The 10,000-nt window shown below is 52.3% G+C and overlaps 14 non-coding genes and 3 pseudogenes across 14 annotated transcripts in view; all 17 read left to right on the top strand.

Annotated features, from left to right (window-relative positions):
- LOC138242338 (zinc finger protein 850-like) overlaps positions 1 to 10,000 on the top strand; it is a 1,462,105-nt pseudogene that overhangs the window by 1,167,561 nt on the left and 284,544 nt on the right.
- LOC138245318 (5S ribosomal RNA) lies at positions 131 to 249 on the top strand. The gene has a single exon (XR_011193928.1). It is a non-coding gene; the product is annotated as a 5S ribosomal RNA (ribosomal RNA).
- On the top strand, positions 787 to 905 carry LOC138244576 (5S ribosomal RNA). The gene has a single exon (XR_011193191.1). It is a non-coding gene; the product is annotated as a 5S ribosomal RNA (ribosomal RNA).
- LOC138244575 (5S ribosomal RNA) lies at positions 1,443 to 1,561 on the top strand. The gene has a single exon (XR_011193190.1). It is a non-coding gene; the product is annotated as a 5S ribosomal RNA (ribosomal RNA).
- On the top strand, positions 2,099 to 2,217 carry LOC138245317 (5S ribosomal RNA). Its single transcript, XR_011193927.1, has one exon. It is a non-coding gene; the product is annotated as a 5S ribosomal RNA (ribosomal RNA).
- LOC138218144 (5S ribosomal RNA) lies at positions 2,755 to 2,873 on the top strand (annotated as a pseudogene).
- Positions 3,411 to 3,529, top strand: LOC138245315 (5S ribosomal RNA). The gene has a single exon (XR_011193925.1). It is a non-coding gene; the product is annotated as a 5S ribosomal RNA (ribosomal RNA).
- On the top strand, positions 4,067 to 4,185 carry LOC138244573 (5S ribosomal RNA). The gene has a single exon (XR_011193188.1). It is a non-coding gene; the product is annotated as a 5S ribosomal RNA (ribosomal RNA).
- Positions 4,723 to 4,841, top strand: LOC138245314 (5S ribosomal RNA). Its single transcript, XR_011193924.1, has one exon. It is a non-coding gene; the product is annotated as a 5S ribosomal RNA (ribosomal RNA).
- Positions 5,379 to 5,497, top strand: LOC138244958 (5S ribosomal RNA). The gene has a single exon (XR_011193575.1). It is a non-coding gene; the product is annotated as a 5S ribosomal RNA (ribosomal RNA).
- On the top strand, positions 6,035 to 6,153 carry LOC138245260 (5S ribosomal RNA). Its single transcript, XR_011193871.1, has one exon. It is a non-coding gene; the product is annotated as a 5S ribosomal RNA (ribosomal RNA).
- LOC138216955 (5S ribosomal RNA) lies at positions 6,691 to 6,809 on the top strand. Its single transcript, XR_011180668.1, has one exon. It is a non-coding gene; the product is annotated as a 5S ribosomal RNA (ribosomal RNA).
- On the top strand, positions 7,347 to 7,465 carry LOC138216632 (5S ribosomal RNA). Its single transcript, XR_011180344.1, has one exon. It is a non-coding gene; the product is annotated as a 5S ribosomal RNA (ribosomal RNA).
- On the top strand, positions 8,003 to 8,121 carry LOC138216132 (5S ribosomal RNA). Its single transcript, XR_011179844.1, has one exon. It is a non-coding gene; the product is annotated as a 5S ribosomal RNA (ribosomal RNA).
- Positions 8,660 to 8,778, top strand: LOC138244572 (5S ribosomal RNA). The gene has a single exon (XR_011193187.1). It is a non-coding gene; the product is annotated as a 5S ribosomal RNA (ribosomal RNA).
- Positions 9,317 to 9,435, top strand: LOC138218811 (5S ribosomal RNA; annotated as a pseudogene).
- Positions 9,973 to 10,000, top strand: part of LOC138216572 (5S ribosomal RNA) — a 119-nt gene continuing 91 nt past the window's right edge. Inside the window, exon 1 of the ribosomal RNA XR_011180284.1 lies at positions 9,973 to 10,000. This exon is cut by the window's right edge and continues 91 nt beyond it. This is a non-coding gene — a ribosomal RNA (5S ribosomal RNA).

Genomic DNA, 10,000 nt, shown 5'->3' with positions numbered 1-10,000 from the left:
GCGGGGACGAAGGCAGTGAAGAGAGAGAACGTGGGAAGAAGAGAAAAACGCAAGGGAAAAAAAGCAGCGTCGTAAAAGAGGTGACGGAGCTGTCCTCTCAATAAGAAGGGTGCCAGCGAGCCTTGCTCTCGCTTATGGCCACACCCCCTTGAGCACGCCTGATCTCGTCTGATCTCGGAAGCTAAACAGGGATGGGCCTGGTTAGTACTTGGATGGGAGACCGCCTGGGAATACCAGGTGCTGTAAGCTTTTAAGCGCAGGAGGCGCCCTATCCCCGCTCTCTCGCTCATTCCCCTGTTCACACGTGCAGTGCGGCTTGTCCGTCTGTTTATTTGTCAGCTTTGGCGAGACACGGGTGCTTGTGTATTAGCGTGAGCGTTTTTTATTCTGATCATGAACAGTTTAACAAGTCCGCAAAGGATCGACGAAAGGTTTATCGCCAGCTGAAAAGAGACACAGCGCTTCGGCTGTGGAGACTTGTTCGGCTGGCGTTCTGAGAGTCGCGTTTTTCAGAATTGTATTGAGATCGTTTTCCACAGAGCTCAGATGTCAAAGCACAGCAGCAGCTCTCCACAGCGATCCTCTATAGCGCCCTTTCTCCCGCAGCTCCGTCCTCATTGGAAGGAAGCAAGAGTGAAAGGCTGAAGTGAAATAGAGCGGGGACGAAGGCAGTGAAGAGAGAGAACGTGGGAAGAAGAGAAAAACGCAAGAGAAAAAAAGCAGCGTCGTAAAAGAGGTGACGGAGCTGTCCTCTCAATAAGAAGGGTGCCAGCGAGCTTAGCTCTCGCTTACGGCCACACCCCCTTGAGCACGCCTGATCTCGTCTGATCTCGGAAGCTAAACAGGGATGGGCCTGGTTAGTACTTGGATGGGAGACCGCCTGGGAATACCAGGTGCTGTAAGCTTTTAAGCGCAGGAGGCGCCCTATCCCCGCTCGCTCGCTCATTCCCCTGTTCACACGTGCAGTGCGGCTTGTCCGTCTGTTTATTTGTCAGCTTTGGCGAGACACGGGTGCTTGTGTATTAGTGTGAGCGTTTTTTATTCTGATCAGGAACAGTTTTACAAGTCCGCAAAGGATCGAGGAAAGGTTTATCGCCAGCTGAAAAGAGACACAGCGCTTCGGCTGTGGAGACTTGTTCGGCTGGCGTTCGGAGAGTCGCGTTTTTCAGAATTGTATTGAGATCGTTTTCCACAGAGCTCAGATGTCAAAGCACAGCAGCAGCTCTCCACAGCGATCCTCTATAGCGCCCTTTCTCCCGCAGCTCCGTCCTCATTGGAAGGAAGCAAGAGTGAAAGGCTGAAGTGAAATAGAGCGGGGACGAAGGCAGTGAAGAGAGAGAACGTGGGAAGAAGAGAAAAACGCAAGGGAAAAAAAGCAGCGTCGTAAAAGAGGTGACGGAGCTGTCCTCTCAATAAGAAGGGTGCCAGCGAGCCTTGCTCTTGCTTACGGCCACACCCCCTTGAGCACGCCTGATCTCGTCTGATCTCGGAAGCTAAACAGGGATGGGCCTGGTTAGTACTTGGATGGGAGACCGCCTGGGAATACCAGGTGCTGTAAGCTTTTAAGCGCAGGAGGCGCCCTATCCCCGGCCGCTCGCTCATTCCCCTGTTCACACGTGCAGTGAGGCTTGTCCGTCTGTTTATTTGTCAGCTTTGGCGAGACACGGGTGCTTGTGTATTAGCGTGAGCGTTTTTTATTCTGATCATGAACAGTTTAACAAGTCCGCAAAGGATCGAGGAAAGGTTTATCGCCAGCTGAAAAGAGACACAGCGCTTCGGCTGTGGAGACTTGTTCGGCTGGCGTTCGGAGAGTCGCGTTTTTCAGAATTGTATTGAGATCGTTTTCAACAGAGCTCAGATGTCAAAGCACAGCATCAGCTCTCCACAGCGATCCTCTATAGCGCCCTTTCTCCCGCAGCTCCGTCCTCATTGGAAATAAGCAAGAGTGAAAGGCTGAAGTGAAATAGAGCGGGGACGAAGGCAGTGAAGAGAGAGAACGTGGGAAGAAGAGAAAAACGCAAGGGAAAAAAAGCAGCGTCGTAAAAGAGGTGACGGAGCTGTCCTCTCAATAAGAAGGGTGCCAGCGAGCCTTGCTCTCGCTTATGGCCACACCCCCTTGAGCACGCCTGATCTCGTCTGATCTCGGAAGCTAAACAGGGATGGGCCTGGTTAGTACTTGGATGGGAGACCGCCTGGGAATACCAGGTGCTGTAAGCTTTTAAGCGCAGGAGGCGCCCTATCCCCGCTCGCTCGCTCATTCCCCTGTTCACACGTGCAGTGCGGCTTGTCCGTCTGTTTATTTGTCAGCTTTGGCGAGACACGGGTGCTTGTGTATTAGCGTGAGCGTTTTTTATTCTGATCAGGAACAGTTTAACAAGTCCGTAAAGGATCGAGGAAAGGTTTATCACCAGCTGAAAAGAGACACAGCGCTTTGGCTGTGGAGACTTCTTCGGCTGGCGTTCGGAGAGTCGCGTTTTTCAGAATTGTATTGAGATCGTTTTCCACAGAGCTCAGATGTCAAAGCACAGCAGCAGCTCTCCACAGCGATCCTCTATAGCGCCCTTTCTCCCGCAGCTCCGTCCTCATTGGAAGGAAGCAAGAGTGAAAGGCTGAAGTGAAATAGAGCGGGGACGAAGGCAGTGAAGAGAGAGAACGTGGGAAGAAGAGAAAAACGCAAGGGAAAAAAAGCAGCGTCGTAAAAGAGGTGACGGAGCTGTCCTCTCAATAAGAAGGGTGCCAGCGAGCCTTGCTCTCGCTTACGGCCACACCCCCTTGAGCACGCCTGATCTCGTCTGATCTTGGAATCTAAACAGGGATGGGCCTGGTTAGTACTTGGATGGGAGACCGCCTGGGAATACCAGGTGCTGTAAGCTTTTAAGCAAAGGAGGCGCCCTATCCCCACTCGCTCGCTCATTCCCCTGTTCACACGTGCAGTGCGGCTTGTCCGTCTGTTTATTTGTCAGCTTTGGCGAGACACGGGTGCTTGTGTATTAGCGTGAGCGTTTTTTATTCTGATCAGGAACAGTTTTACAAGTCCGCAAAGGATCGAGGAAAGGTTTATCGCCAGCTGAAAAGAGACACAGCGCTTCGGCTGTGGAGACTTGTTCGGCTGGCGTTCGGAGAGTTGCGTTTTTCAGAATTGTATTGAGATCGTTTTCCACAGAGCTCAGATGTCAAAGCACAGCAGCAGCTCTCCACAGCGATCCTCTATAGCGCCCTATCTCCCGCAGCTCCGTCCTCATTGGAAGGAAGCAAGAGTGAAAGGCTGAAGTGATATAGAGCGGGGACGAAGGCAGTGAAGAGAGAGAACGTGGGAAGAAGAGAAAAACGCAAGGGAAAAAAAGCAGCGTCGTAAAAGAGGTGACGGAGCTGTCCTCTCAATAAGAAGGGTGCCAGCGAGCCTTGCTCTCGCTTATGGCCACACCCCCTTGAGCACGCCTGATCTCGTCTGATCTCGGAAGCTAAACAGGGATGGGCCTGGTTAGTACTTGGATGGGAGACCGCCTGGGAATACCAGGTGCTGTAAGCTTTTAAGCGCAGGAGGCGCCCTATCCCCGCTCTCTCGCTCATTCCCCTGTTCACACGTGCAGTGCGGCTTGTCCGTCTGTTTATTTGTCAGCTTTGGCGAGACACGGGTGCTTGTGTATTAGCGTGAGCGTTTTTTATTCTGATCATGAACAGTTTAACAAGTCCGCAAAGGATCGACGAAAGGTTTATCGCCAGCTGAAAAGAGACACAGCGCTTCGGCTGTGGAGACTTGTTCGGCTGGCGTTCTGAGAGTCGCGTTTTTCAGAATTGTATTGAGATCGTTTTCCACAGAGCTCAGATGTCAAAGCACAGCAGCAGCTCTCCACAGCGATCCTCTATAGCGCCCTTTCTCCCGCAGCTCCGTCCTCATTGGAAGGAAGCAAGAGTGAAAGGCTGAAGTGAAATAGAGCGGGGACGAAGGCAGTGAAGAGAGAGAACGTGGGAAGAAGAGAAAAACGCAAGAGAAAAAAAGCAGCGTCGTAAAAGAGGTGACGGAGCTGTCCTCTCAATAAGAAGGGTGCCAGCGAGCTTAGCTCTCGCTTACGGCCACACCCCCTTGAGCACGCCTGATCTCGTCTGATCTCGGAAGCTAAACAGGGATGGGCCTGGTTAGTACTTGGATGGGAGACCGCCTGGGAATACCAGGTGCTGTAAGCTTTTAAGCGCAGGAGGCGCCCTATCCCCGCTCGCTCGCTCATTCCCCTGTTCACACGTGCAGTGCGGCTTGTCCGTCTGTTTATTTGTCAGCTTTGGCGAGACACGGGTGCTTGTGTATTAGTGTGAGCGTTTTTTATTCTGATCAGGAACAGTTTTACAAGTCCGCAAAGGATCGAGGAAAGGTTTATCGCCAGCTGAAAAGAGACACAGCGCTTCGGCTGTGGAGACTTGTTCGGCTGGCGTTCGGAGAGTCGCGTTTTTCAGAATTGTATTGAGATCGTTTTCCACAGAGCTCAGATGTCAAAGCACAGCAGCAGCTCTCCACAGCGATCCTCTATAGCGCCCTTTCTCCCGCAGCTCCGTCCTCATTGGAAGGAAGCAAGAGTGAAAGGCTGAAGTGAAATAGAGCGGGGACGAAGGCAGTGAAGAGAGAGAACGTGGGAAGAAGAGAAAAACGCAAGGGAAAAAAAGCAGCGTCGTAAAAGAGGTGACGGAGCTGTCCTCTCAATAAGAAGGGTGCCAGCGAGCCTTGCTCTCGCTTATGGCCACACCCCCTTGAGCACGCCTGATCTCGTCTGATCTCGGAAGCTAAACAGGGATGGGCCTGGTTAGTACTTGGATGGGAGACCGCCTGGGAATACCAGGTGCTGTAAGCTTTTAAGCGCAGGAGGCGCCCTATCCCCGCTCGCTCGCTCATTCCCCTGTTCACACGTGCAGTGCGGCTTGTCCGTCTGTTTATTTGTCAGCTTTGGCGAGACACGGGTGCTTGTGTATTAGCGTGAGCGTTTTTTATTCTGATCAGGAACAGTTTAACAAGTCCGCAAAGGATCGAGGAAAGGTTTATCGCCAGCTGAAAAGAGACACAGCGCTTCGGCTGTGGAGACTTGTTCGGCTGGCGTTCGGAGAGTCGCGTTTTTCAGAATTGTATTGAGATCGTTTTCCACAGAGCTCAGATGTCAAAGCACAGCAGCAGCTCTCCACAGCGATCCTCTATAGCGCCCTTTCTCCCGCAGCTCCGTCCTCATTGGAAGGAAGCAAGAGTGAAAGGCTGAAGTGAAATAGAGCGGGGACGAAGGCAGTGAAGAGAGAGAACGTGGGAAGAAGTGAAAAACGCAAGGGAAAAAAAGCAGCGTCGTAAAAGAGGTGACGGAGCTGTCCTCTCAATAAGAAGGGTGCCAGCGAGCCTTGCTCTCGCTTACGGCCACACCCCCTTGAGCACACCTGATCTCGTCTGATCTCGGAAGCTAAACAGGGATGGGCCTGGTTAGTACTTGGATGGGAGACCGCCCGGGAATACCAGGTGCTGTAAGCGTTTAAGCGCAGGAGGCGCCCTATCCCCGCTCGCTCGCTCATTCCCCTGTTCACACGTGCAGTGCGGCTTGTCCGTCTGTTTATTTGTCAGCTTTGGCGAGACACGGGTGCTTGTGTATTAGCGTGAGCGTTTTTTATTCTAATCAGGAACAGTTTTACAAGTCCGCAAAGGATCGAGGAAAGGTTTATCGCCAGCTGAAAAGAGACACAGCGCTTCGGCTGTGGAGACTTGTTCGGCTGGCGTTCGGAGAGTCGCGTTTTTCAGAATTGTATTGAGATCGTTTTCCACAGAGCTCAGATGTCAAAGCACAGCAGCAGCTCTCCACAGCGATCCTCTATAGCGCCCTTTCTCCCGCAGCTCCGTCCTCATTGGAAGGAAGCAAGAGTGAAAGGCTGAAGTGAAATAGAGCGGGGACGAAGGCAGTGAAGAGAGAGAACGTGGGAAGAAGAGAAAAACGCAAGGGAAAAAAAGCAGCGTCGTAAAAGAGGTGACGGAGCTGTCCTCTCAATAAGAAGGGTGCCAGCGATCCTTGCACTCGCTTACGGCCACACCCCCTTGAGCACACCTGATCTCGTCTGATCTCGGAAGCTAAACAGGGATGGGCCTGGTTAGTACTTGGATGGGAGACCGCCTGGGAATACCAGGTGCTGTAAGCTTTTAAGCGCAGGAGGCGCCCTATCCCCGCTCGCTCGCTCATTCCCCTGTTCACACGTGCAGTGCGGCTTGTCCGTCTGTTTATTTGTCAGCTTTGGCGAGACACGGGTGCTTGTGTATTAGCGTGAGCGTTTTTTATTCTGATCAGGAACAGTTTTACAAGTCCGCAAAGGATCGAGGAAAGGTTTATCGCTAGCTGAAAAGAGACACAGCGCTTCGGCTGTGGAGACTTGTTCGGCTGGCGTTCGGAGAGTCGCGTTTTTCAGAATTGTATTGAGATCGTTTTCCACAGAGCTCAGATGTCAAAGCACAGCAGCAGCTCTCCACAGCGATCCTCTATAGCGCCCTTTCTCCCGCAGCTCAGTCCTCATTGGAAGGAAGCAAGAGTGAAAGGCTGAAGTGAAATAGAGCGGGGACGAAGGCAGTGAAGAGAGAGAACGTGGGAAGAAGAGAAAAACGCAAGGGAAAAAAAGCAGCGTCGTAAAAGAAGTGACGGAGCTGTCCTCTCAATAAGAAGGGTGCCAGCGAGCCTTACTCTCGCTTACGGCCACACCCACTTGAGCACGCCTGATCTCGTCTGATCTCGGAAGCTAAACAGGGATGGGCCTGGTTAGTACTTGGATGGGAGACCGCCTGGGAATACCAGGTGCTGTAAGCTTTTAAGCGCAGGAGGCGCCCTATCCCCGCTCGCTCGCTCATTCCCCTGTTCACACATGCAGTGCGGCTTGTCCGTCTGTTTATTTGTCAGCTTTGGCGAGACACGGGTGCTTGTGTATTAGCGTGAGCGTTTTTTATTCTGATCAGGAACAGTTTAACATGTCCGCAAAGGATCGAGGAAAGGTTTATCGCCAGCTGAAAAGAGACACAGCGCTTCGGCTGTGGAGACTTGTTCGGCTGGCGTTCGGAGAGTTGCGTTTTTCAGAATTGTATTGAGATCGTTTTCCACAGAGCTCAGATGTCAAAGCACAGCAGCAGCTCTCCACAGCGATCCTCTATAGCGCCCTTTCTCCCGCAGCTCCGTCCTCATTGGAAGGAAGCAAGAGTGAAAGGCTGAAGTGAAATTGAGCGGGGACGAAGGCAGTGAAGAGAGAGAACGTGGGAAGAAGAGAAAAACGCAAGAGAAAAAAAGCAGCGTCGTAAAAGAGGTGACGGAGCTGTCCTCTCAATAAGAAGGGTGCCAGCGAGCTTTGCTCTAGCTTACGGCCACACCCCCTTGAGCACGCCTGATCTCGTCTGATCTTGGAAGCTAAACAGGGATGGGCCTGGTTAGTACTTGGATGGGAGACCGCCTGGGAATACCAGGTGCTGTAAGCTTTTAAGCGCAGGAGGCGCCCTATCCCCGCTCGCTCGCTCATTCCCCTGTTCACACGTGCGGTGCGGCTTGTCCGTCTGTTTATTTGTCAGCTTTGGCGAGACACGGGTGCTTGTGTATTAGCGTGAGCGTTTTTTATTCTGATCAGGAACAGTTTTACAAGTCCGCAAAGGATCGAGGAAAGGTTTATCGCCAGCTGAAAAGAGACACAGCGCTTCGGCTGTGGAGACTTGTTCGGCTGGCGTTCGGAGAGTCGCGTTTTTCAGAATTGTATTGAGATCGTTTTCCACAGAGCTCAGATGTCAAAGCACAGCAGCAGCTCTCCACAGCGATCCTCTATAGCGCCCTTTCTCCCGCAGCTCCGTCCTCATTGGAAGGAAGCAAAAGTGAAAGGCTGAAGTGAAATAGAGCGGGGACGAAGGCAGTGAAGAGAGAGAACGTGGGAAGAAGAGAAAAACGCAAGGGAAAAAAAGCAGCGTCGTAAAAGAGGTGACGGAGCTGTCCTCTCAGTAAGAAGGGTGCCAGCGAGCCTTGCTCTTGCTTACGGCCACACCCCCTTGAGCACGCCTGATCTCATCTGATTTCGGAAGCTAAACAGGGATGGGCCTGGTTAGTACTTGGATGGGAGACCGCCTGGGAATACCAGGTGCTGTAAGCTTTTAAGCGCAGGAGGCGCCCTATCCCCGCTCGCTCGCTCATTCCCCTGTTCACACGTGCAGTGCGGCTTGTCCGTCTGTTTATTTGTCAGCTTTGGCGAGACACGGGTGCTTGTGTATTAGCGTGAGCGTTTTTTTGTTCTGATCAGGAACAGTTTAACAAGTCCGCAAAGAATCGAGGAAAGGTTTATCGCCAGCTGAAAAGAGACACAGCGCATCGGCTGTGGAGACTTGTTCGGCTGGCGTTCGGAGAGTCGCGTTTTTCAGAATTGTATTGAGATCGTTTTCCACAGAGCTCAGATGTCAAAGCACAGCAGCAGCTCTCCACAGCGATCCTCTATAGCGCCCTTTCTCCCGCAGCTCCGTCCTCATTGGAAGGAAGCAAGAGTGAAAGGCTGAAGTGAAATAGAGCGGGGACGAAGGCAGTGAAGAGAGAGAACGTGGGAAGAAGAGAAAAACGCAAGGGAAAAAGAGCAGCGTCGTAAAAGAGGTGACGGAGCTGTCCTCTCAATAAGAAGGGTGCCAGCGAGCCTTGCTCTCGCTTACGGCCACACCCCCTTGAGCACGCCTGATCTCGTCTGATCTCGGAAGCTAAACAGGGATGGGCCTGGTTAGTACTTGGATGGGAGACCGCCTGGGAATACCAGGTGCTGTAAGCTTTTAAGCGCAGGAGGCGCCCTATCCCCGCTCGCTCGCTCATTCCCCTGTTCACACGTGCAGTGCGGCTTGTCCGTTTGTTTATTTGTCAGCTTTGGCGAGACACGGGTGCTTGTGTATTAGCGTGAGCGTTTTTTTTTTCTGATCAGGAACAGTTTTACAAGTCCGCAAAGGATCGAGGAAAGGTTTATCGCCAGCTGAAAAGAGACACAGCGCTTCGGCTGTGGAGACTTGTTCGGCTGGCGTTCGGAGAGTCGCGTTTTTCAGAATTGTATTGAGATCGTTTTCCACAGAGCTCAGATGTCAAAGCACAGCAGCAGCTCTCCACAGCGATCCTCTATAGCGCCCTTTCTCCCGCAGCTCCGTCCTCATTGGAAGGAAGCAAGAGTGAAAGGCTGAAGTGAAATAGAGCGGGGACGAAGGCAGTGAAGAGAGAGAACGTGGGAAGAAGAGAAAAACGCAAGAGAAAAAAAGCAGCGTCGTAAAAGAGGTGACGGAGCTGTCCTCTCAATAAGAAGGGTGCCAGCGAGCCTTTCGCTCGCTTACGGCCACACCCCCTTGAGCACGCCTGATCTCGTCTGGTGTCGGAAGCTAAACAGGGATGGGCCTGGTTAGTACTTGGATGGGAGACAGCCTGGGAATACCAGGTGCTGTAAGCTTTTAAGCGCAGGAGGCGCCCTATCCCCGCTCGCTCGCTCATTCCCCTGTTCACACGTGCAGTGCGGCTTGTCCGTCTGTTTATTTGTCAGCTTTGGTGAGACACGGGTGCTTGTGTATTAGCGTGAGCGTTTTTTATTCTGATCAGGAACAGTTTTACAAGTCCGCAAAGGATCGAGGAAAGGTTTATCGCCAGCTGAAAAGAGACACAGCGCTTCGGCTGTGGAGACTTGTTCGGCTGGCGTTCGGAGAGTCGCGTTTTTCAGAATTGTATTGAGATCGTTTTCCACAGAGCTCAGATGTCAAAGCACAGCAGCAGCTCTCCACAGCGATCCTCTATAGCGCCCTTTCTCCCGCAGCTCCGTCCTCATTGGAAGGAAGCAAAAGTGAAAGGCTGAAGTGAAATAGAGCGGGGACGAAGGCAGTGAAGAGAGAGAACGTGGGAAGAAGAGAAAAACGCAAGGGAAAAAAAGCAGCGTCGTAAAAGAGGTGACGGAGCTGTCCTCTCAATAAGAAGGGTGCCAGCGAACCTTGCTCTCGCTTACGGCCACACCCCCTTGAGCACGC

This window comes from Lepisosteus oculatus, chromosome 14 (assembly GCF_040954835.1).
Source record: "Lepisosteus oculatus isolate fLepOcu1 chromosome 14, fLepOcu1.hap2, whole genome shotgun sequence".
Lineage (NCBI taxonomy): Eukaryota > Metazoa > Chordata > Actinopteri > Semionotiformes > Lepisosteidae > Lepisosteus > Lepisosteus oculatus.
The sequence above is the reverse complement of the archived record's forward strand: the minus strand, read 5'-3'. Positions and strand labels throughout refer to the sequence as shown.